Genomic DNA, 27413 nt, shown 5'->3' on the forward strand with positions numbered 1-27413 from the left:
CTCGTCGATTTCTTTGATCTTATCAACCAACATACAAATCTTTTTATTAATTCGTTTTTTTTCAGTCCAGCAGAATATGAGATAATTTGCCCACGGATGTATGCTTTAAAAGTATCCCATAATACGCTGAAAATTTCCTCTGTAAAGTTTGTTGACAAGCAGAAATCAATCTGTTCCTTAATAAAATTAACAAAGTCCGAGTCCTGAAGTAAAACGTCATTGAATCGCCATTGTCCAAAACCAGAAGGTTCATCCATTAATTTGATAGAAAGTTTCCAGGGCGTATGGTCAGAAATGACAATGGAATTGTATTTGCTGGTCAATTACAGAAGGAATAAAACGAGAATCAATTAAAAATAAAGTAGTCAATTCTAGAATAATTGTGATATACATGAAAAAAGAATGAAAACTCTTTATCCTTTGGATGTCAAAACCTCCAAATTTCCAAAATTCCAAAATCAAGCATAAAGGAATTAATAAAAGTAGCCTATTTGTTCAGAAGTGCCTGATTAGACATAGAACTATCCATTGAAGGTTTTAAACTCCAGTTAAAATCTCCACCCATTAACAACATATAATCATTTAAATTAGGAAGGGATGTAAATAAGTGTTCAAAAATTCAGGATAATCAACATTTGGAGCATAAACATTAACCATAACCACTTTTTGTTACAGAGTAAACCAGTAATGAACAAAATTCTACCATTCAGATCCGAAATTGTTTCGTACAGGACAAATGAAATTGAAGAATCTATAAAAATAGAAACTCCTTTCACCTTGGCCTGAGAGTTCGAATGTTATAGTTAGTCTTTCCAAAACGTAAAAAGAACGCTGATTATCATCTTTCCTCACATGAGATTCTTGTACAAAGATAATATGAGCCCATTCTATGGGATACCTTTTTTAAAAAAATCCATTTAATTGGGTGGTTTAAACCGTTTGTATTCCAAGAAACAAAATTAATAATCTTATTCATCATTTAGAATAAATCCTATAGTACGTAAAGGGTTAACCATAATGCAAACTGATAAACCCGAAAGAGGAGAAAAGGTTCAAGGAGATACCTGAAGTTACAACATATCGGATATTTTAGTAGATTCGAATTAGCCCAGGTGAAAAAATCCAAACTAAAAAGAGAAATCCCCCCTCCCCCCACCCACAACGACCCGGAAATAGGCCAGAGACTGGCCAAGACATAATCTAGAACTAAATCTACCCCTATTTCGCCTGAAGGCAGCCCAAAAGATAAAAGATTTTTTTTAAATATCCATAGTGAAAAAAATATTTTTTAAAAATTATCAAAAAAGAGAAAAAGGAAAAAAAACCACAGCGATTTCAAAGAGAGATTAAATCATAAAACAGTACCGTCATACTAATAGTTCAAAAAAAAGAAATACAAGCGCCAATTCATGTTGTTGGTTATTTTCAAACATAAACGATGGAAAATGATGCAGCAAGAAAATAAGGTCTTATGGGAAGAAGAAAGAAGGACGACATTTTAAAATGTAAAAAAATAGAGGGCGAATGCTTCTACGTTCAAAGAAAAGGAAATCAAACACCAAATCATCTACTAAATTAGTTTCAAAAAATAAAGGGAGCAGAATCACAAAAGAGTACAGAAAAGTTTAATCTAGAAATACGAAAAATAACTACACTACAAACCAAAAACGAGAACCCTCGCATTATAAGGGATCAAATCTGTAAGCTAGTTAATAGCTTAAAAATGCAGGTAAAAACCAAAACAAAAGCAGAACAATAATTAGACCGTAGCAGAGGAACGTTGTTCATCGAAAAATTTTTGAGCTTCATTTAATGACTTAAACAGACAACGGAAATTATCAGAAAGGACAATTCTCAGGCGAGTAGGAAATAGCAAATCTGGTTTGAGACCCATTTGGAAGAATTCCGACGTCAGTGGCTTAAAAGCCATTCGTTCCTTCAAAACTTCGGGGCTGAAATCTTCGACGAAGCGGAATTTGAAACTTTGAAATTCGATCATACCTTTCTGCCGAGCAGCACGTATCAAACGATCCTTGATGTGAGCGTAGTGGAGACGAATAATAACGGGTCTCGGCTTAGAATCAGTAGAAAGTTTCGGACGTAAAGTACAATGAACGAGGTCGATTAATGGAGCGGCATGCAGAACTTCTATGCCAAACACATCGAATAAAAATTGAGAAAAGAACTTGCTAGGATTACCCCTCTCCACGTCTTCTGGAAGACCAATTATCCGTAGATTCTGTCTTCAGGGTCGATTTTCGAGGTCGGGAACTTTGAATTTATAACGATCCAGCTGTTGAGACATCGAAGATGAATTTTGCTCTGAAGTTGTAATCCTTCGATCTCTCTGCCGAGCTCCTTCGTCAAGTTCTGAAATTCTTGTTTGTTGTAGTTCAAATTCACGTTTAAACGATTTAAAATTATCCTCAGCGGTCTTTAAAACTCTTTCAAACATGACAAATTTTAACTAAGTTTTTCATCTGAAAGTTTCGACATTGTTTCAAAAGTTAAAGGAGGTTGCTTAGATGATTGCGGATCAACTTTTTCCTTTTTCCCATTAGCGTCAGAGTCTTTCCCGCTTTTAGCTTCTCGTGATCAGGTATACATTTCCAGCAACTTAAAGTCAAAGTCCAGAAATATGTCTATAACATAAACCCTTTAGTGTAGGTTAAAAAAAACCAAAGTAAATAAGGGTGGCTACGGGTAATAGAAGTAAAAGGAATGGAGCGAAGCCAAAATGAATCTCACACCATGAGCGCCACCGGGAGATCCTATAATGCTGATTATCTTCAACTACAACCAGCATTAAATTACTAACGGCTCAGGGAAACGTGGGTCTTCCACCTTCGAACGACGTATACATATACTACATCTTCCCTGCCCAAAAAAAAAACAGAACTTCCTTTCTTTAACAGAACAGCACTGTGTCTGCCGAACTTACAGTAAGTACTGGCACCGGTTTGGAGCTGACTGTTCGCCTCATTAAGATGATTCATTCTTAAATTTGTTCAACATAAGCCGCTGAGCCATGGTAAAGAAAAGAAACTACAGGGAACTATATTTTCTCCAAGATCCTTAAAATGTTATAAACATTCATCAAAAAGAGCGCTTGTAATAATCTCTAAGGGATAAAGTATGTGGCTCAATGATACAATGAATAATAAAACAACAATAGTTTACTGACGTGTTCGTTCAGTACCTCATAGCTGATGCGCCAGAGGACGTGATCACACAAATTGACTCTGTGGCTTTTGACTCCCGTGGATGAAAAAAAAAGCAAACAAACCGAGCTGGCTTGTTAGCTTGCAGACGTTCCCTTACCCAGCTTGGCAACATCATCAGTGAAACTTCATATGAACTGTTGATGATCTACGTGGTTCGGCTTTGATGTGTCCCGTCCGTTGTGGGTAGCATCCTACCAGTCTGTCCAGTATAATGCTGTTCGCAGTTGACACATGGAATTTTGTACATGGTGTTCGTTCTCAGCATCTTGAGTCTCTTATACGAACAATGGGGATCACCAATGCATCGGGATGGGCCGTTCCTTCTTTGCAGACAACATCGTGCAGTTTGGCGGGCACCTGCTTTTAACGGGCCGCTCGTGTTTGTCATCTACATCAGCGATCTGATCTGATAAACCGGTTGGTTTGCGGTTGACACCAGGATTAGATGAGTAGTAGACAGCATTTAATACAGGTAGGGTAGTGGAGTAGCACTTTGGGGGGACAAACCGTGGGAGGACTTACACAGTGAACGGTAGGGCATGGAGTAGAGCGGTGTAACAGAGGGATCTGGAAATTCAGATCGATAATGCACTGAAAGTAGAGTCACGGGTAGATAGGGAACTTGTGGCACTTCCGTCTTCATACAGTGGGATGCAAAAGTTTGGGCACCCCGGTCAAAATTTCTGTTACTATGAACAGCTAAGCCAGTAAAAGATGACCTGACTTCCAAAAGGCGTAAAGTTAAAGATGACACATTTCTTTAATATTTTAAGCAAGATTACTTCTTTTATTTCCATCTTTTACAGTTTCAAAATAACAAAAAAGGAGAAGTGCCCGAAGCAAATGTTTGGGCACCCTGCATGGTCAGTACTTAGTAACACCCACTTTGGCAAGTATCACAGCTTGTAAACGCCTTCTGTAGCCAGCTAAGTGTCTTTCAACTCTTGTTTGGGGGATTTTCACAGGCAAAAGGCTTCCAGTTCTGTGAGACTCTTGGACCGTCTTGTATGCACTGCTCTTTTGAGGTCTATCCACAGATTATCGATGATGTCGGGGGGACTGTGAGGGCCACGGCAAAACCTTCAGCTTGTGCCTTTTGAGGTAGTCCATTGTGGATTTTGAGGTGTGTTTAGGATCATTATCCTGTTGTAGAAGCCATCCTCTTTTCGTCCTCAGCACTTTTTACAGACGGTGTGATGTTTGCTTCCAGAATCTGCTGGTATTTAATTGAATTCATTCTTCCCTCTACCAATGAAATGTTTCCCGTGCCACTGGCTGCAACACAAGCCCAAAGCATGATCGATCCACCCCGCGTTTAACAGTTGGAGGGGTGTTCTTTTCCTGAAATTCTCCACCCCTTTTTCTCCGCTCATTGCGGCCAGAAAGTTCTATTTTAACTTCCTTAATCCACAGGACTTGTTTCCAAAACGCATCAGGCTTGTTTAGATGTTCCTTTGCAAACTTCTGACACTGAATTTTGTGGTGAGGATGCAGGAAAGGTTTTCTTCTGATGACTCTTCCGTGAAGGTCATATTTGTGCAGGCGTCGCTGCACAGTAGAACAGTGCACCATCACTCCAGAGTCTGCTAAATCTTCCTGAAGGTCTTTTGCAGGCGAACGGCGGTTTTGATTTGCCTTTCTAGCAATCCTATGAGCAGTTCACTCGGAATCTTTTCTTGGTCTTCCAAACCTCAACTTGACCTCCACTGTTCTTGTTAACTGCCATTTCTTAATTACATTACGAACTGAGGAAAAAGCTACCTGAAAATGCTTTGCTATCTTCTTATAGCCTTCTCCTGGTTTGTGGGCATCATTTATTTTAATTTTTAGAGTGCTAGGCAGCTGCTTAGAGGAGCCCATGGCTGCTGATTGTTGGTACAATGTTTGAGGAGTCAGGGTATTTATAAAGCTTTGAAATTTGCATCACCTGGCCTTTCCTAACGATAACTGTGAACAAGCCATAGCCTTAACAAGCTAATTAAGGTCTGAGTCCTTGGTAAAAAAAAATAAATCCGAGAGCTCAAATCTCGTGAGGTGCCCAAAATTTTGCATGGTTCTCCTTTCCTTTTTTCGCTCTAAAATTGTACAAAACAAAAGTAATACACTAATCTTGTTTAAAATGTTGAAAAGAATGTTTCATCTCTAACATTATGACTTTTGGAGATCAGTTCATTTTCTACTCACTTAACTATTCACAGTAACAGGAATTTTGACCGGGGTGCCCAAACTTTTGCATGTCACTGTATATCAGTGTAATGGGTACAGGAGTTATGATGCCATGCTGAACCTACACAAGACGATAGCAATGCCTAATATGGAGTGTCCTATGTGTTCTAGTGCCCACCTGCATGAACAATATCGATGATTTTGAACGAGTTCAGACGACATTTGCAAAGATGATCGCGGGACTTGAGGATCGGGGTCAGTTGCAAATTTGCATAGGTTAAAGATAGGAACCGATACCCTCAATCGTCGGGGTCAGTTGAGGGGGGGGGGAGGGTTGATAAAGATGCACAAATGTAGGAAGATAAACGGGATAAACATAAGCATTGTGTTTTCTGCTGAGGTTGGTTGAGAGTAGAACTAAAGTCCACATGTTTGAGTTGAAGGGTAAACTGTTTAAGTGCAATAAGTGGGGGTCATCTTGACAGGGAGGTGGGAGTGTGGATCGAGCTTCCAGCGGAAGTGATGGGTGCCAGTTTGATTTCAGCATTTAAAAGTAAGTTGGATAACAGCATGAATGGGAGGGTCCAGGTGCAACATCCATGGGACGAGGACAATATCGGTTGCACTGAAGGATGAGCAGCATTATCTGTTTCAGTGTCGTACTGCTCTGTGATTCTGTTACCGATTGCAACGGCAGGACGTTCTCCGGAGGGGTAAGTGTACTTCCGACAGTCTGGGTGTCCTGTGGCATCAGTATCGGCCCTCTTCCCATTTCTCCCATAACCTTTTGATGGGAGAAATATCTACCGCATTTTGTATGCAAATCCTGCCCGCGAGTTAGGGAATTAATCTGCAAAACAACATGTTGTCCAAATGAAAGTTGGAATGAGCTTCTGAATTTGGCCGCTCCGGACCTGACCTTAAGTAAGAGCAGGGACTCCTGTGATTGACTGTGAACAGCAGGCCCGACGTTTAACATATCAGGCAGTATCTGTGGAGGATTATGGACAGCTGACCTTGCGGGTTGAGACACCTTGTGTGGACTCTTCATGGAATCCACGATACACAGATCCTCGAGGAGGGGGTCGCTGCACACAATTAACCATTTTTATTCCCATGCACACACAAAGGGTTTGGAGAACTGGTACCAGAGTGCTTCCTGATAGACCATTAATCCCAGATCCCCGACACGTAGGTATTTCAGCAGCTGCAATTACAAGCCACTGCACAGCCGAAAGCCAAGTTATTGATATTAGTTTCCGAACGCACAATTCTTCCGCCTGCCTCTTTGCCCGCCCTTTCACCTTGTTGCTAATGTACAGTAGCTGAATGGACGCAGTATTCTTTCGGCAATCTGCCGTTTCAGGAAGTATCAAAGACCACGCCGCCGCTATTGCATACTTCTCTGTCTGAACAGGAGAACAGCGCGTTTCGGGAATAGCTCGCCGTGTGTAACCCGATGATTTACTGCGCATGTACAGTTGTGACACACTGCGCAGTTCATCCCAGTTCAGCAGCTGGGTACTCATCTCCTTCCCTGAAGTCCAGCTTTCAACATCATCTGCTGGCTCTGTGTCATATTTAATATTATTATCAGTGTTGTTGTTTTTTTGCATTAAAACCTACTTTGTTCTGTCTCTGGGAGTAAATGCGACAGTAGCGGTGGAGGATCGGGTCTGTAATGCAGGAGTCACTGGATTGTATCTCGCGCCAACATCCTTGTTCGCGGCTGACGTTAAGGGTTTGCGCCAATAACGTTAATGTTAATGTGTCATAAGTGGAACAAGAATTCAGGGATGGAGATTATTATTCAAGGATGGGCATTCTTACTCGGAGATGGAAATTCTTACTCAAGGATGGGGATTCTTACTCAGGGATGGGGATTCTTACTCAGGGATGGGGACTCTTACTCAGGGATAGAAATTCTTACTCAAGGATGGGGATTCTTACTCAGGGATGGGGACTCTTACTCAGGGATGGGGATTCTTACTCAGGGATGGGGATTCTTACTCAAGGATGGGGATTCTTACTCAGGGATGGGGATTCTTACTCAAGGATGGAGATTCTTACTCAGGGATGGGGATTCTTACTCAAGGATGGAGATTCTTACTCAGGGATGGAGATTCTTACTCAAGGATGGGGATTCTTACTCAGCGATGGAGATTCTTACTCAGGGATGGGGATTCTAACTCAAGGATGGGGATTCTTACTCAGGGATGGGGATTCTTACTCAAGGATGGAGATTCTTACTCAGGGATGGGGATTCTTACTCAAGGATGGAGATTCTTACTCAGGGATGGAGATTCTTACTCAAGGATGGGGATTCTTACTCAGGGATGGAGATTCTTACTCAAGGATGGGGATTCTTACTCAGGGATGGGGATTCTTACTCAAGGAATGGGGATTCTTACTCAGGGATGGGGATTCTTACTCAAGGATGGAGATTCTTACTCAGGGATGGAGATTCTTACTCAAGGATGGGGATTCTTACTCAGCGATGGAGATTCTTACTCAGGGATGGGGATTCTTACTCAAGGATTGAGATTCTTACTCAGCGATGGAGATTCTTACTCAAGGATGGAGATTCTTACTCGGGGGGTGGAAATTCTTACACAGGGATGAAGATTCTTACTCAAGCCTGGCTTAATCAGATGCACTAAAAGTGGACTCAACGAGCTTTGTTTTGTTTTGCTTGGTGGCGGGTAAGGGAAACCCAGTGGGTGTACACACAGGCGTTTCCTCTGCAGTTATAGCATGGCCGCCTTTGACAACATACATTTGAATTTTCGGACATTTTCTAGAAGTGATTCACCTGCCATTACACCACGTCGACTAATGTTTATTAGTTTATCCACTTTATTCCATTCCATGGATCAGCTCGTTTTGTCCATGGGCATTTGATAATTTATGACACATTATTTTTCTCATCGTGAGTAACGTGACAGATTGGTAGAACTCATCCAGTGAACCAGGCACCGTAGAAAGCGAAACAAATTAACATTCACCCTCGGATCTGGGTCAAGAGTGTAAGTGTGCTAATCTCCAGCATGGAGATTGTGGAACTGTGAAAGATGAATTAGAATATGGAGCCTAAATCAGTCTCTGTGCAGCGTGAAATACGGGCTGTTCATTAGGGTTTTTGACGCATCGGGGCAAGAAAGTGACATGGACATTACCATAGAAATGAGAGGGTGTAATAACAATCGCCGTGCATTCCCAGTCATTGCAAGTGGCTCAGTAGGAAGATGAGCTGCCGTTCCTCTCATTTATGCTCTGCGTCACGATGCCAGCGGAGAAGGCCGGAGACAGAGAAGACAGTCCGAATGTCAGCCGAATAAACATTAAACAGGATCAAAAATGTGAAATGTACGCAAGTGCTCCAGAGACCGATCACCCAAACTCGGTTGTTTTTGTTTCTGTCCAATGCAGAGGAGACATCGTTGTGAACACTGGAAGTGCAGTAGCCCAGGTCAGTGGGTATGTAACTAAATCGCTGCATCAATTCCGTACATCAGAATCAAACAAAGTGAACACTTTCCGCTAACGTCTGCTAAAACTTCCACTTCCACGAAACCTATTCAATGCACCTGATGTGGAGAAATGGTTACCACGGCTGAACGTATGATGGGTTTATTCTGTGAATTTATGACAGGGAGTATTGATTTATCAATGGAAAGCCGCTATCAAAATTAACTCCGATTATCCATGCGCTCTGAACCTCTACAGGCTACTTGGTAATATTCCGCATCAATAGTGCAACATGTTCTCAGTTCAAATTGAAAGGTACTGTACTGTATTTTAAATGGATGCAAGTTTGAAGGGAATGCAGGAAACGAATCTCAGGTGAGATTTTGTGGGGGCGGGGCAGTAGATATATTTGTATATTACTCCTGGGACTGTATTCAAAAGCCGAACTACTGTACCGATACCGGGTGGGTGGGATTTAGATGTTTGGCTACTGTTCTAACGCCATTACTCCCGATCCTGTTCATACTACTTTTCAAGTCGGACACATTTTAGTGACTAGTTGCACCCGTAAGGGACTGAGGGGTTAGGGAACGGCAGGGAACCGGAGTGACCCGGAGATGGAGAGCAGCAGGAGGTCTGTAAACTTCTCATCATCCCCGGAAGCTTCATCATCCTGTGGTCGGCACATGTTTCTGAATTCCTTTACAACACCATTGCTCGACTGGATCAAAATGAATACAACCCTTCAGAATACATATTTGAATACTCCTCAGACTTTCTGCTGCTATTAAGTTGCTGCACAAACACGTTTATTTATGGGGTGACTCAGCCCAAGTTCATCAGCATAGCGAAATATCTGCTCACGCCAATTATTCAACTAGTTAGTAAACAGAATATCTCTATGTTCATCTCAGAGGCGGCCACAGTGTTTACCATCCCGAAACCACAGAACCAGTGTTCATCAGAGAATGCAGCAGCAGTGAAACAGGTTTACATCCCGAGAGAAGCACAGCACGGGACTAGGCACTTCGGCACCCAGAGACCACGGACTCCACCTCCTACCAATTACTAAACTCAGCCTACCTTTTCTTTTTATTTTTTCACCATATTCCCGCTTTCGTCACCGACACCCCACTATCGGTAATGACAGGGCGGGGCAGGATGGGGGGGGGGGGGGATTCAAAACCAAATCGGCGGAAATGTAACTCATTCGTCACTGGAAACTTTTCGGTAAGAATGAAGCGAAAAGTCAACAGAGTCAAAATAAACTCACAGTAAACCTTGCACTTGTTCCTCGCGTAGATTAACGTGTTTGGAGAAATGCTTCACACTACAGAACTCGGGCACGTTATTCCCAGCTATGCAGATTTCCACGGGAAACTCCAATGCCTACTCTTCCTCAGGGAAAGAATGTCAGCTCACTTCCTGATTCCTAATAAATTTCCATCCTAGCAAACTACTTGTTGAATCTCCTGCATTTCCTCCAGTATAATTGCATGGTTATTATTATTATTTATTTGCCAAATTTGATAAAACTTGACTTGTGGACATAAACAAGCACACTCAGTTGACAGGGACTTTTGGACTGTTCCAATGCTGTTTCGCATTGTGGCTTTCTGGAGACTTACAGAAGTGTTATCGCCTGGGTTCAATTGTTTAATGTGACTGTGTAGTGACTTTGGAACAAAACCAGTTGTAGATGTTAAGATAGGGCCATGTCCGACAGTCTTTCAATTTCGCCTTTCAAGTCTGCATATTTCAGGCGTTTTTCATGGATTGAATACAGAATGTTGTGTGTGTTTGGAATGTGTTTGCATTAAGTAAGTTGTTCTTGCTTGTTTAACCTCTAATATTATAGCTGGGCGCCTATTATCTATTGTCCTATCTGTAAAAATAGATCTGACTGTAAAACTGGATCAGCTCTGTATTTATAATAATGTAATATATTTTTCATAAGTTTGTGTTTTAACGCAAGATTTTATTGAATGCTGTTTGCCACTTGATTGTGCCCGTGTGCGTAATCAGATTGAGTTAAACTGCTGCAGGATCCTGTAATGTGCTGGATTGCCACTGTTTCTGTTGGCATTTTCTGCACTTGTCTTCTTCAATTCGTGGGTCTTTTGTTGGGTATTTTTCTGTGTTTCTGTACTGTCAGAACAAACCACTCTGTTTCTGTGACGAGGCCTTCAACTCTGTGCCAGGCGCTCCACACTTCATTGTCAGCATCGCTTCCGCTCAGTTGGTGGGGATGTCGTCCATGGGGGGGGGGGGGGGGGTCACTCTCTCCCATTGGCTGAGTCAGTGGTCTCCTGTGTGGTGACGGTGGCAGCCCTTTTGGGACAGGGGTCGTCGTCTTCCACACCCTCTCTGTCCCGTTTGAGTTCAGGGACCCACTTCTTCACCATGCTGAAAGAGGGGGCACCCTCCCCTAGTGTTGCCACCATGTCCTCGTGGACCTCCTTGGCTGACAAGCCCTTGAGACCGAGGTAGCGGATGACTGCACGAAGGCCGATGTTGTCCATTTTCTCAGACAGTGCTTACTTGCAGTTTTCAGTTTTCTGAAACAGAAATAAAACAAAAGTTATTAACTTCAAGCTTTCTGCATAATCACTCAAAGAGTTGAACTGCACGTGCATGTAACGAGCTGTATATCTCATCTTCTGCTACCTGAGGCCACGAGCTTATCAATCACCCCTCGTAATCTCGTCACATTTCTGGTTTGCACCTTCCTTCAGGTTCAGTGATGTGCACTTCCGACAGGAATAGCAGATGCCCTCCCTGAGTGCTGTTTTTACTGATGAGAATATACCCTCAGAAGGTTGACTGTGAGTGGGCGGAGGGAATGGAACTCCCCCCAACCACCTGCCAGAGTGATTGAGTGCAACTCCCTCACCATCTTCTTCCCTCTACTCTCCACAAACAGCTCATCTTCTCCGCCTCCTCCTTCCGACCCATCACTCATCGCCCTCTCACTCATCCCCACATAATCCTCTCAGCCTCATTCCCCCATTCTCTCTTACTCCCTCCCTACTCTCCTTCCCCTTTCCTCCCTCACCCTAGCACAGCCCCTTCTTCCTCAACTCCCCCTCTCGCTCACCTCACCCCACCCTCTGCCACTCACACTTCTCTTCTCCCCTTGCTGTCCACGCCCAAGGCAATGAGTCTCTCCCTGCGAACATTCCAGTGTACCACCCCTCCCTTTCAACGTGATACTGACGCAGACAGAATGGCCGACAAGACAAATAATCTTAGTTCAGAGATTGGAACTTGCAGGCATTCAGAGCAGGGTGAAGCAGAACGGGGAGAGAGAGAGTCACCTGGTTCGCGGAGGCAGACTGCGGGTTGGTGCACACAGAGAGCAAGACTAGGGAGGGACTTGGGGAGAGAGGCACTGCTGGAGAGAAAGTGGTGGGCAAACCCCAAACAGCCTCGTGTCAGCCCCAAACTATTCCCACAGCTTCGTGTCAGCCCCAAACCAATCCCAGACTCTCCTGTCAGTCCCCAAACTAATCCCAGACTTTCGTGTCAGTCCCCAAACTAATACAACAGTCTCGTGTCAGTCCCCAAAGTGATACCACATTCTTGTCTCAGTCCCCAAACTACTCTCACAGCCTCATGTCAGTCCCCAAACTAATCCCACAGTCTCACGTCAGTGCCCAAACTAATCCCACAGCCTCATGTCAGTCCTCAAAATAATCCCACAGTCCATTGTCCGTACCAAAACTACTCACACAGTTTCATGTGCATCACGAAACTAATCTCACTCTCTCGTGTAAGTCCCCAAACTAATCCAATATTTTCCTGTCAGTCATCAAACTGATTTGTCAGTCTCGTGTCTGTCCCCAAACTAATCTCACACTCTCGTGTAAGTCCCCAAATTAATCCAATATTTTCCTGTCAGTCATCAAACTGATTCGTCAGTCTCGTGTCTGTCCCCAAACTTTCTCACACTCTTGTGTAAGTCCCCAAACTAATCCCACCGTCTCGTCTCTGTCCCCAAACTACTCCCACAGCCTCGTGTCAGTCCCCAAACTAATCCCAGTCCATTGTGCCAGTCCCCAAACAAATCCCACAGTCTCCAGTCAGTCCTCAAACTAATCACACAGTCTCGTGTCAGTCTTCAAATTAATCCCATTGTCCGTCCCGAAACTACTCCCACAGTCTCATGTGCGTCACAAAACTAATCTCATACTCTCGTGTCAGTCACCAACCTAATCCAACATTTTCCTGTCAGTCCCCAAACAAATCCCACATTCTCATGTCAGTTCCCAAACGGATCCCAGTGTCTCATGTCAGTCTCAATACAAAACTCAGAGTCTCGTGTCAGTCCCTAAACTGGTCGTACAATCTCCAGTCAGTCCTCAAACTAATCTGTCAGTTTCGTGTCTTTCTCCACAGAATTCCCAGACTCTAGTTGCAGTCTGCAAGTTAATCCGATAGTCTCGTGTCTGTCCCCAAACTGATCTCACAGTCTTGTGTCCATCAGGAAACTAATCTCACACTCTCGTGTACATCCCCAAACTAATCCCTCAGTCCCGTGTCAGTCCCTAAACTAATCCCACAGTCTCGTGTAGGACCTCAAAATAATCCCACAGTCCATTGTCCATCCCGAAACTACTCCCACATTCTCTTGTTAGTCCCCAAACTGATCTGTCAGTCTCATGTCAGTGCCCGAACAGGTCTCACAGTCTCGTTTCAGTCCCTAAAGGGATCCCACAGTCTCGTGTCTGTCCCCAAAATGATCTCACAGTCTCGTGTCAGTCCCCAAACAGATTCCACAGTCTCATGTCCATCACAAAACTAATCTCACACTCTCGTTTCAGTCCCCAAACTGATCTCGCAGTCTCGTGTCAATCCCCAAATTGATACAACATTCTCGTCTCAGTCCCCAAAATAATCCCAGTCACGTGTCAGACCCCACAGTATTCCCAGACTCTCGTGTCAGTCACCAAACTAATCGCATATTTTCCTGTCAATCCCGAAACAAATCCCACATTCTAATGTCAGTCTTCAAATTAATCCCACAGTTCATTTTCTGTCCCGAAAATACTCCCATCGTCTCGTGTCCGTCCCCAAACTAATCTCACACTCTCGTTTCAGTCCCCAAACTAATCCAACAGCCTCATGTCAGTCCTCAAACTAATCCCACAGTCTCCTGTCTGTCTCTACAGAATTACCAGACTCTACTGTCAGTCTGCAAACTGATCCATCAGTCTCGTGTCAGTCCCCAAAATGATGACATTCTCGTCTCAGTCCCCAAACTAATCCCAGTCACGTGTCAGACCCCACAGTATTCCCAGACTCTCGTGTCAGTCACCAAACTAATCGCATATTTTTCTGTCAATCCCCAAACAAATCCAACATTCTAATGTCGGTCCCCAAACTGATCCGTCAGTCTCGTGTCAATCCATTAACTGACCCGAGTCTCGTGTCAGTCCCCAAACTAATCCCTCAGTCCACTGTCAGTCCCCAAACTAATCTCACTCTCTTGTGCCATTCCCCAAACTAGTCCCATATTTTCCTCTCACCCCCCAAAAAAGTCCCATATAATCGTATCTGTCTCCAAACTGATAGGTCAGTCTTGTGTCACTCCCTAAACTGATCCCTCAGTCTCATGTCTGTCCCCAAACTAATTCCAGTCTCGTGTCAGTCCTCCAATTATTCCCACAGTCCATTCTCCGTCCCAAAACTACACCCACAGTCTCGTGTCAGTCCCTATACTAATCCCACAGCCTCGTGTCAGTCCCCATACTAATCCCACAGCCTCGTGTCAGTCCCCATACTAATCCCACTGCCTCGTGTCAGTCCTCCAATTAATCCAACAGTTCATTCTCCACCCCAAAACTACTTCCACAGTCTCGTGTCATTCCCCAAACTACTCCCAGTCTTGTGTCTGCCCCCAAACTACTCCCACAGTCTTGTGTCTGTCCCCAAACTAAACTCAGTCTCGTGAAAATCACCTAACTGATCCCAGAGTCTCGTGTCAGTCACCAAACTAATCGCATATTTTTCTGTCAATCCCCAAACAATTCCCACATTCTAATGTCAGTCCCCAAACTGCTCCATCAGTCTCGTGTCAATCCCGTAACTGACCCCAGAGTCTCGTGTCAGTCCCCAAACTAATCCGACAGTCTCGCGTCTTTCCCCAAACAAATCCCACATTCTCGTCTCAGTCCCCAAACTAATCCCACAGTCTCGTGTTAATCCCTTAACTGACACCAGAGTCTCATGTCAGTCCCCAAACTAATCCCTCAGTCCACTGTCAGTCCCCAAACTAATCTCATTCTCTTGTGCCATTCCCCAAACTAGTCCCATATTTTCCTCTCACTCCCCAAAAAAGTCCCATATAATCGTATCTGTCCCCAAACTGATCCGTCAGTCTTGTGTCAGTCCCTAAACTAATAGGTCAGTCTTGTGTCAGTCCCTAAACTGATCCCTCAGACTCATGTCAGTCCCCAAATTAATCCCACAGTCTCGTGTCAGTCCTCAAATTAATCCAACAGTCCATTATCCGTCACTAAACTACACCCACAGTCTCGTGTCCATCACGAAACTAATCTCACACTCACGTTTCAGTCCACAAACTGATCCCTCAGTCTCGTGTCAGTCCCTAATCTAATCACACAATCTCCAGTCAGTCCTCAAACTAGTCCCACACTCTCGTGTCAGTCCTCAAACTAGTCCCACACTCTCATGTCAGTCCCTAATCTAATCGCACAATCTCCAGTCAGTCCTCAAACTAATCCCACAGTCTCATGTCAGTCCTCAAACTAATCCCACAATCTCGTGTCTGTCTCCACAGAATTACCAGACTCTAGTTGCAGTCCACAAGTTAATCCGATAGTCTCGTGTCTGTCCCCAAACTAATCCCACAGTCTCGTCTCATTCCCCAAACTACTCCTAGAGTCTCGTGACAGTCCCCAAACTAATCCCACATTTTCCTGTCAGTCTCCAAACAAATCCCACATTCTCGTGTTAGCCCCCAAACTGATCCGTCAGTCTCGTGTCAATCCCTTAACTGACACCAGAGTCTCGTGTCAGTCCCCAAACTACTCCCACAGTCTTGTGTCAGTCCCCAAACGAATCCCACATTTTCCTGTCAGTCCCCAAACAAATCCCACAGTCTCGCGTCAGTCCTCAAATTAATCCAACAGTCCATTGTCCGTCCCTGAACTACACCCACAGTCTCGTGTGCGTCACAAAACAAATCTCACTCTCTCGGGTCAGTCCCCAAACCAATCCCACATTTTCCTGTCAGTCCCCAAAAAAATCCCACATTCTCGTGTCAGTCTCATGTCAGTGCCCAAAATGATCTCACAGTTTCGTATCAGTCCCCAAACTAATTCCTCTTGTCTCAAGTCAGTCCCAAAACTTAACTCAGAGTCTCGAGTCAATCACCTAACGGACCCCAGAGTCTCATGTCTGTCCCCAAAATGATCTCACAGTCTCGTGTCAGTCCTCAAACTATCCCTCATTCTCGTCTCAGTCCTCAAACTGATCCCTCAGTCTCGTCTCAGTCCCCAAACTAATCCCTCATTCTCGTCTCAGTCCCCAAACTGATCCCTCAGTCTCATGTCAGTCCCCAGACGGATCCCACTGCCTCGTGTCAGTCCCCAAACTAATCGCACAGTCTAGTATAGGTCCTCAAAATAATCCCACAGTTCATTCTCCATCCTGAAACTACTCCCACGTTCTCGTGTCTGTCCCCAAACTGATCCCTCAGTCTCGTGTCAGTCCCCAAACAGATTCCACAGTCTCGTGTCCATCACGAAACTAATCTCAGATTATCGTGTCAGTCCCCAAACTGATCCCTCGGTCTCGTGTCAGTCCCCAAACTGATCCCAGTGTCTCGTGTCAGTCCCCAAACTGATCCCAGTGTCTCGTGTCAGTCTCTAAACTGGTCGTACAATCTCCAGTCAGTCCTCAAACTAATCTGTCAGTCTTGTGTCTGTTCCCAAAGTGATAGCACAAACTCGTCTCAGTCGCCAAACTACTCCCACAGCCTCGTGTCAGTCCCCAAACTGATCTCTCAGTCTCACGTCAGTGCCCAAACTAATCCCACAACCTCGTGTCAGTCCTCAAAATAATCCCGCAGTCCATTGTCCGTACCAAAACTACTCACACAGTTTCATGTGCATCACAAAACTAATCTCACACTCACATGTCACTCCCCAAACTAATCCAACATTTTCCTGTCAGTCCCCAAACCAATCCCACAGTGTTGTGTCAGAGCTCAAACTAGTCCCACACTCTCGTGTCAGTCCCTAATCTAATCGCACAATCTCCAGTCAGTCCTCAAACTAGTCCCACACTCTCGTGTCAGTCCCTAATCTAATCGCACAATCTCCAGTCAGTCCTCAAACTAATTCCACACTCTCGTGTCAGTCCCTAATCTAATCGCACAATCTCCAGTCAGTCCTCAAACTAATCCCACACTCTCGTGTCAGTCCCTAATCTAATCGCACAATCTCCAGTCAGTCCCCAAACAACTCCCACAGCCTCGTGTCAGTCCCCAAACTACTCCCACAGCCTCGTGTCAGTCCCCAAACTACTCCCACAGCCTCGTGTCAGTCCCCAAACTACTCCCACAGCCTCGTGTCAGTCCCCAAACTCCCACAGCCTCGTGTCAGTCCTCCAATTAATCCAACAGTCCATTCTCCATCCCAAAACTACTCCCACAGTCTCGTGTCATTCCCCAAACTACTCCCACAGCCTCGTGTCAGTCCCCAAACTACTCCCACAGTCTCGTCTCATTCCCCAAACTACTCCCACAGCCTCGTGTCAGTCCCTAAACGAATCCATCTCGTTTCAGTCCCCAAACTACTCCCACAGCCTCGTGTCAGTCCCCAAACTACTCCCACAGTCTTGTGTCTGTCCCCAAACTACTCCCACAGCCTCGTGTCAGTCCCCAAACTACTCCCACAGCCTCGTGTCAGTCCCCAAACTACTCCCACAGCCTCGTGTCAGTCCCCAAATTACTCCCACAGCCTCGTGTCAGTCCACCAATTAATCCAACAGTCCATTCTCTATCCCAAAACTACTCCCACAGTCTTGTGTCTGTCCCCAAACTACTCCCACAGTCTTGTATCAGCCCTCAAATTAATCCAACAGTCCGTTGTCCATCCCTAAACCATACCCACAGTCTCGTGTCCATCACAAAACTAATCTCACTCTCTCGTGGCAGTCCCCAAACTAATCCCACACTCTCGTGTCAGTCCCCAAACTACTCCCACAGCCTCGTGTCAGTCCTCAAAATAATCCCGCAGTCCATTGTCCGTACCAAAACTACTCACACAGTTTCATGTGCATCACAAAACTAATCTCACACTCACATGTCACTCCCCAAACTAATCCAACATTTTCCTGTCAGTCCCCAAACCAATCCCACAGTGTTGTGTCAGAGCTCAAACCAGTCCCACACTCTCGTGTCAGTCCCTAATCTAATCGCACAATCTCCAGTCAGTCCTCAAACTAGTCCCACACTCTCGTGTCAGTCCCTAATCTAATCGCACAATCTCCAGTCAGTCCTCAAACTAATCCCACACTCTCGTGTCAGTCCCTAATCTAATCGCACAATCTCCAGTCAGTCCTCAAACTAATCCCACACTCTCGTGTCAGTGCCCAAACTACTCTCACAGCCTCATGTCAGTCCCCAAACTAATCCCACAGTCTCACGTCAGTCCTCAAAATAATCCCACAGTCCATTGTCCGTACCAAAACTACTCACACAGTTTCATGTGCATCACGAAACTAATCTCACTCTCTCGTGTAAGTCCCCAAACTAATCCAATATTTTCCTGTCAGTCATCAAACTGATTTGTCAGTCTCGTGTCTGTCCCCAAACTAATCTCACACTCTCGTGTAAGTCCCCAAATTAATCCAATATTTTCCTGTCAGTCATCAAACTGATTCGTCAGTCTCGTGTCTGTCCCCAAAGTTTCTCACACTCTCGTGTAAGTCCCCAAACTAATCCCACCGTCTCGTCTCTGTCCCCAAACTACTCCCACAGTCTCGTGTCAGTCCCCAAACTAATCCCAGTCCATTGTGCCAGTCCCCAAACAAATCCCACAGTCTCCAGTCAGTCCTCAAACTAATCACACAGTCTCGTGTCAGTCTTCAAATTAATCCCATTGTCCGTCCCGAAACTACTCCCACAGTCTCATGTGCGTCACAAAACTAATCTCATACTCTCGTGTCAGTCACCAACCTAATCCAACATTTTCCTGTCAGTCCCCAAACAAATCCCACATTCTCATGTCAGTTCCCAAACGGATCCCAGTGTCTCATGTCAGTCTCAATACAAAACTCAGAGTCTCGTGTCAGTCCCTAAACTGGTCGTACAATCTCCAGTCAGTCCTCAAACTAATCTGTCAGTTTCGTGTCTTTCTCCACAGAATTCCCAGACTCTAGTTGCAGTCTGCAAGTTAATCCGATAGTCTCGTGTCTGTCCCCAAACTGATCTCACAGTCTTGTGTCCATCAGGAAACTAATCTCACACTCTCGTGTACATCCCCAAACTAATCCCTCAGTCCCGTGTCAGTCCCTAAACTAATCCCACAGTCTCGTGTAGGACCTCAAAATAATCCCACAGTCCATTGTCCATCCCGAAACTACTCCCACATTCTCTTGTTAGTCCCCAAACTGATCTGTCAGTCTCATGTCAGTGCCCGAACAGGTCTCACAGTCTCGTTTCAGTCCCTAAAGGGATCCCACAGTCTCGTGTCTGTCCCCAAAATGATCTCACAGTCTCGTGTCAGTCCCCAAACAGATTCCACAGTCTCATGTCCATCACAAAACTAATCTCACACTCTCGTTTCAGTCCCCAAACTGATCCCGCAGTCTCGTGTCAATCCCCAAATTGATACAACATTCTCGTCTCAGTCCCCAAAATAATCCCAGTCACGTGTCAGACCCCACAGTATTCCCAGACTCTCGTGTCAGTCACCAAACTAATCGCATATTTTCCTGTCAATCCCGAAACAAATCCCACATTCTAATGTCAGTCTTCAAATTAATCCCACAGTTCATTTTCTGTCCCGAAAATACTCCCATCGTCTCGTGTCCGTCCCCAAACTAATCTCACACTCTCGTTTCAGTCCCCAAACTAATCCAACAGCCTCATGTCAGTCCTCAAACTAATCCCACAGTCTCCTGTCTGTCTCTACAGAATTACCAGACTCTACTGTCAGTCTGCAAACTGATCCATCAGTCTCGTGTCAGTCCCCAAAATGATGACATTCTCGTCTCAGTCCCCAAACTAATCCCAGTCACGTGTCAGACCCCACAGTATTCCCAGACTCTCGTGTCAGTCACCAAACTAATCGCGTATTTTTCTGTCAATCCCCAAACAAATCCAACATTCTAATGTCGGTCCCCAAACTGATCCGTCAGTCTCGTGTCAATCCATTAACTGACCCGAGTCTCGTGTCAGTCCCCAAACTAATCCCTCAGTCCACTGTCAGTCCCCAAACTAATCTCACTCTCTTGTGCCATTCCCCAAACTAGTCCCATATTTTCCTCTCACCCCCCAAAAAAGTCCCATATAATCGTATCTGTCTCCAAACTGATAGGTCAGTCTTGTGTCACTCCCTAAACTGATCCCTCAGTCTCATGTCTGTCCCCAAACTAATTCCAGTCTCGTGTCAGTCCTCCAATTATTCCCACAGTCCATTCTCCGTCCCAAAACTACACCCACAGTCTCGTGTCAGTCCCTATACTAATCCCACAGCCTCGTGTCAGTCCCCATACTAATCCCACAGCCTCGTGTCAGTCCCCATACTAATCCCACCGCCTCGTGTCAGTCCTCCAATTAATCCAACAGTTCATTCTCCACCCCAAAACTACTTCCACAGTCTCGTGTCATTCCCCAAACTACTCCCAGTCTTGTGTCTGCCCCCAAACTACTCCCACAGTCTTGTGTCTGTCCCCAAACTACTCCCACAGTATTGTGTCAGTCCCGAAACTAAACTCAGTCTCGTGAAAATCACCTAACTGATCCCAGAGTCTCGTGTCAGTCACCAAACTAATCGCATATTTTTCTGTCAATCCCCAAACAATTCCCACATTCTAATGTCAGTCCCCAAACTGCTCCATCAGTCTCGTGTCAATCCCGTAACTGACCCCAGAGTCTCGTGTCAGTCCCCAAACTAATCCGACAGTCTCGCGTCTTTCCCCAAACAAATCCCACATTCTCGTCTCAGTCCCCAAACTAATCCCACAGTCTCGTGTTAATCCCTTAACTGACACCAGAGTCTCATGTCAGTCCCCAAACTAATCCCTCAGTCCACTGTCAGTCCCCAAACTAATCTCATTCTCTTGTGCCATTCCCCAAACTAGTCCCATATTTTCCTCTCACTCCCCAAAAAAGTCCCATATAATCGTATCTGTCCCCAAACTGATAGGTCAGTCTTGTGTCAGTTCCAAAACTAAACTCAACGTCTCGTGTCAGTCCCCAAACTACTCCCACAGCCTCGTGTCAGTCCCCAAATTAATCCCACAGTCTCGTGTCAGTCCTCAAATTAATCCAACAGTCCATTATCCGTCACTAAACTACACCCACAGTCTCGTGTCCATCACGAAACTAATCTCACACTCACGCTTCAGTCCACAAACTGATCCCTCAGTCTCGTGTCAGTCCCTAATCTAATCACACAATCTCCAGTCAGTCCTCAAACTAATCCCACACTCTCGTGTCAGTCCTCAAACTAGTCCCACACTCTCATGTCAGTCCCTAATCTAATCGCACAATCTCCAGTCAGTCCTCAAACTAATCCCACAGTCTCATGTCAGTCCTCAAACTAATCCCACAATCTCGTGTCTGTCTCCACAGAATTACCAGACTCTAGTTGCAGTCCACAAGTTAATCCGATAGTCTCGTGTCTGTCCCCAAACTGATCTCACAGTCTTGTGTCCATCAAGAAACTAAACTCACACTCTCGTGTACGTCCCCAAACTAATCCCACAGTCTCATCTCATTCCCCAAACTACTCCTAGAGTCTCGTGACAGTCCCCAAACTAATCCCACATTTTCCTGTCAGTCTCCAAACAAATCCCACATTCTCGTGTTAGCCCCCAAACTGATCCGTCAGTCTCGTGTCAATCCCTTAACTGACACCAGAGTCTCGTGTCAGTCCCCAAACTACTCCCACAGTCTTGTGTCAGTCCCCAAACGAATCCCACATTTTCCTGTCAGTCCCCAAACAAATCCCACAGTCTCGCGTCAGTCCTCAAATTAATCCAACAGTCCATTGTCCGTCCCTGAACTACACCCACAGTCTCGTGTGCGTCACAAAACAAATCTCACTCTCTCGGGTCAGTCCCCAAACCAATCCCACATTTTCCTGTCAGTCCCCAAAAAAATCCCACATTCTCGTGTCAGTCTCATGTCAGTGCCCAAAATGATCTCACAGTTTCGTATCAGTCCCCAAACTAATTCCTCTTGTCTCAAGTCAGTCCCAAAACTTAACTCAGAGTCTCGAGTCAATCACCTAACGGACCCCAGAGTCTCATGTCTGTCCCCAAAATGATCTCACAGTCTCGTGTCAGTCCTCAAACTAATCCCTCATTCTCGTCTCAGTCCTCAAACTGATCCCTCAGTCTCGTCTCAGTCCCCAAACTAATCCCTCATTCTCGTCTCAGTCCCCAAACTGATCCCTCAGTCTCATGTCAGTCCCCAGACGGATCCCACTGCCTCGTGTCAGTCCCCAAACTAATCGCACAGTCTAGTATAGGTCCTCAAAATAATCCCACAGTTCATTCTCCATCCTGAAACTACTCCCACGTTCTCGTGTCTGTCCCCAAACTGATCCCTCAGTCTCGTGTCAGTCCCCAAACAGATTCCACAGTCTCGTGTCCATCACGAAACTAATCTCAGATTATCGTGTCAGTCCCCAAACTGATCCCTCAGTCTCGTGTCAGTCCCCAAACTGATCCCTCGGTCTCGTGTCAGTCCCCAAACTGATCCCAGTGTCTCGTGTCAGTCCCCAAACTGATCCCAGTGTCTCGTGTCAGTCTCTAAACTGGTCGTACAATCTCCAGTCAGTCCTCAAACTAATCTGTCAGTCTTGTGTCTGTTCCCAAAGTGATAGCACAAACTCGTCTCAGTCGCCAAACTACTCCCACAGCCTCGTGTCAGTCCCCAAACTGATCTCTCAGTCTCACGTCAGTGCCCAAACTAATCCCACAACCTCGTGTCAGTCCTCAAAATAATCCCGCAGTCCATTGTCCGTACCAAAACTACTCACACAGTTTCATGTGCATCACAAAACTAATCTCACACTCACATGTCACTCCCCAAACTAATCCAACATTTTCCTGTCAGTCCCCAAACCAATCCCACAGTGTTGTGTCAGAGCTCAAACTAGTCCCACACTCTCGTGTCAGTCCCTAATCTAATCGCACAATCTCCAGTCAGTCCTCAAACTAGTCCCACACTCTCGTGTCAGTCCCTAATCTAATCGCACAATCTCCAGTCAGTCCTCAAACTAATTCCACACTCTCGTGTCAGTCCCTAATCTAATCGCACAATCTCCAGTCAGTCCTCAAACTAATCCCACACTCTCGTGTCAGTCCTCAAACTAGTCCCACACTCTCATGTCAGTCCCTAATCTAATCGCACAATCTCCAGTCAGTCCTCAAACTAATCCCACAGTCTCATGTCAGTCCTCAAACTAATCCCACAATCTCGTGTCTGTCTCCACAGAATTACCAGACTCTAGTTGCAGTCCACAAGTTAATCCGATAGTCTCGTGTCTGTCCCCAAACTGATCTCACAGTCTTGTGTCCATCAAGAAACTAAACTCACACTCTCGTGTACGTCCCCAAACTAATCCCACAGTCTCATCTCATTCCCCAAACTACTCCTAGAGTCTCGTGACAGTCCCCAAACTAATCCCACATTTTCCTGTCAGTCTCCAAACAAATCCCACATTCTCGTGTTAGCCCCCAAACTGATCCGTCAGTCTCGTGTCAATCCCTTAACTGACACCAGAGTCTCGTGTCAGTCCCCAAACTACTCCCACAGTCTTGTGTCAGTCCCCAAACGAATCCCACATTTTCCTGTCAGTCCCCAAACAAATCCCACAGTCTCGCGTCAGTCCTCAAATTAATCCAACAGTCCATTGTCCGTCCCTGAACTACACCCACAGTCTCGTGTGCGTCACAAAACAAATCTCACTCTCTCGGGTCAGTCCCCAAACCAATCCCACATTTTCCTGTCAGTCCCCAAAAAAATCCCACATTCTCGTGTCAGTCTCATGTCAGTGCCCAAAATGATCTCACAGTTTCGTATCAGTCCCCAAACTAATTCCTCTTGTCTCAAGTCAGTCCCAAAACTTAACTCAGAGTCTCGAGTCAATCACCTAACGGACCCCAGAGTCTCATGTCTGTCCCCAAAATGATCTCACAGTCTCGTGTCAGTCCTCAAACTAATCCCTCATTCTCGTCTCAGTCCTCAAACTGATCCCTCAGTCTCGTCTCAGTCCCCAAACTAATCCCTCATTCTCGTCTCAGTCCCCAAACTGATCCCTCAGTCTCATGTCAGTCCCCAGACGGATCCCACTGCCTCGTGTCAGTCCCCAAACTAATCGCACAGTCTAGTATAGGTCCTCAAAATAATCCCACAGTTCATTCTCCATCCTGAAACTACTCCCACGTTCTCGTGTCTGTCCCCAAACTGATCCCTCAGTCTCGTGTCAGTCCCCAAACAGATTCCACAGTCTCGTGTCCATCACGAAACTAATCTCAGATTATCGTGTCAGTCCCCAAACTGATCCCTCAGTCTCGTGTCAGTCCCCAAACTGATCCCTCGGTCTCGTGTCAGTCCCCAAACTGATCCCAGTGTCTCGTGTCAGTCCCCAAACTGATCCCAGTGTCTCGTGTCAGTCTCTAAACTGGTCGTACAATCTCCAGTCAGTCCTCAAACTAATCTGTCAGTCTTGTGTCTGTTCCCAAAGTGATAGCACAAACTCGTCTCAGTCGCCAAACTACTCCCACAGCCTCGTGTCAGTCCCCAAACTGATCTCTCAGTCTCACGTCAGTGCCCAAACTAATCCCACAACCTCGTGTCAGTCCTCAAAATAATCCCGCAGTCCATTGTCCGTACCAAAACTACTCACACAGTTTCATGTGCATCACAAAACTAATCTCACACTCACATGTCACTCCCCAAACTAATCCAACATTTTCCTGTCAGTCCCCAAACCAATCCCACAGTGTTGTGTCAGAGCTCAAACTAGTCCCACACTCTCGTGTCAGTCCCTAATCTAATCGCACAATCTCCAGTCAGTCCTCAAACTAGTCCCACACTCTCGTGTCAGTCCCTAATCTAATCGCACAATCTCCAGTCAGTCCTCAAACTAATTCCACACTCTCGTGTCAGTCCCTAATCTAATCGCACAATCTCCAGTCAGTCCTCAAACTAATCCCACACTCTCGTGTCAGTCCCTAATCTAATCGCACAATCTCCAGTCAGTCCCCAAACAACTCCCACAGCCTCGTGTCAGTCCCCAAACTACTCCCACAGCCTCGTGTCAGTCCCCAAACTACTCCCACAGCCTCGTGTCAGTCCCCAAACTACTCCCACAGCCTCGTGTCAGTCCCCAAACTCCCACAGCCTCGTGTCAGTCCTCCAATTAATCCAACAGTCCATTCTCCATCCCAAAACTACTCCCACAGCCTCGTGTCAGTCCCCAAACTACTCCCACAGTCTCGTCTCATTCCCCAAACTACTCCCACAGCCTCGTGTCAGTCCCTAAACGAATCCGTCTCGTTTCAGTCCCCAAACTACTCCCACAGTCTTGTGTAAGTCCCCAAACTACTCCCACAGCCTCGTGTCAGTCCCCAAACTACTCCCACAGTCTTGTGTCTGTCCCCAAACTACTCCCACAGCCTCGTGTCAGTCCCCAAACTACTCCCACAGCCTCGTGTCAGTCCCCAAACTACTCCCACAGCCTCGTGTCAGTCCCCAAACTACTCCCACAGCCTCGTGTCAGTCCCCAAACTACTCCCACAGCCTCGTGTCAGTCCCCAAATTACTCCCACAGCCTCGTGTCAGTCCTCCAATTAATCCAACAGTCCATTCTCCATCCCAAAACTACTCCCACAGTCTTGTGTCATTCCCCAAACTACTCCCACAGTCTCGTGTCAGTCCACCAATTAATCCAACAGTCCATTCTCTATCCCAAAACTAATCCCACACTCTCGTGTCAGTCCCCAAACTACTCCCACAGCCTCGTGTCAGTCCTCAAAATAATCCCGCAGTCCATTGTCCGTACCAAAACTACTCACACAGTTTCATGTGCATCACAAAACTAATCTCACACTCACATGTCACTCCCCAAACTAATCCAACATTTTCCTGTCAGTCCCCAAACCAATCCCACAGTGTTGTGTCAGAGCTCAAACCAGTCCCACACTCTCGTGTCAGTCCCTAATCTAATCGCACAATCTCCAGTCAGTCCTCAAACTAGTCCCACACTCTCGTGTCAGTCCCTAATCTAATCGCACAATCTCCAGTCAGTCCTCAAACTAATCCCACACTCTCGTGTCAGTCCCTAATCTAATCGCACAATCTCCAGTCAGTCCTCAAACTAATCCCACACTCTCGTGTCAGTGCCCAAACTACTCTCACAGCCTCATGTCAGTCCCCAAACTAATCCCACAGTCTCACGTCAGTCCTCAAAATAATCCCACAGTCCATTGTCCGTACCAAAACTACTCACACAGTTTCATGTGCATCACGAAACTAATCTCACTCTCTCGTGTAAGTCCCCAAACTAATCCAATATTTTCCTGTCAGTCATCAAACTGATTTGTCAGTCTCGTGTCTGTCCCCAAACTAATCTCACACTCTCGTGTAAGTCCCCAAATTAATCCAATATTTTCCTGTCAGTCATCAAACTGATTCGTCAGTCTCGTGTCTGTCCCCAAACTTTCTCACACTCTCGTGTAAGTCCCCAAACTAATCCCACCGTCTCGTCTCTGTCCCCAAACTACTCCCACAGTCTCGTGTCAGTCCCCAAACTAATCCCAGTCCATTGTGCCAGTCCCCAAACAAATCCCACAGTCTCCAGTCAGTCCTCAAACTAATCACACAGTCTCGTGTCAGTCTTCAAATTAATCCCATTGTCCGTCCCGAAACTACTCCCACAGTCTCATGTGCGTCACAAAACTAATCTCATACTCTCGTGTCAGTCACCAACCTAATCCAACATTTTCCTGTCAGTCCCCAAACAAATCCCACATTCTCATGTCAGTTCCCAAACGGATCCCAGTGTCTCATGTCAGTCTCAATACAAAACTCAGAGTCTCGTGTCAGTCCCTAAACTGGTCGTACAATCTCCAGTCAGTCCTCAAACTAATCTGTCAGTTTCGTGTCTTTCTCCACAGAATTCCCAGACTCTAGTTGCAGTCTGCAAGTTAATCCGATAGTCTCGTGTCTGTCCCCAAACTGATCTCACAGTCTTGTGTCCATCAGGAAACTAATCTCACACTCTCGTGTACATCCCCAAACTAATCCCTCAGTCCCGTGTCAGTCCCTAAACTAATCCCACAGTC

Source organism: Hemitrygon akajei, unplaced genomic scaffold, assembly GCF_048418815.1.
Source record: "Hemitrygon akajei unplaced genomic scaffold, sHemAka1.3 Scf000107, whole genome shotgun sequence".
Classification (NCBI taxonomy): Eukaryota; Metazoa; Chordata; class Chondrichthyes; order Myliobatiformes; family Dasyatidae; genus Hemitrygon; species Hemitrygon akajei.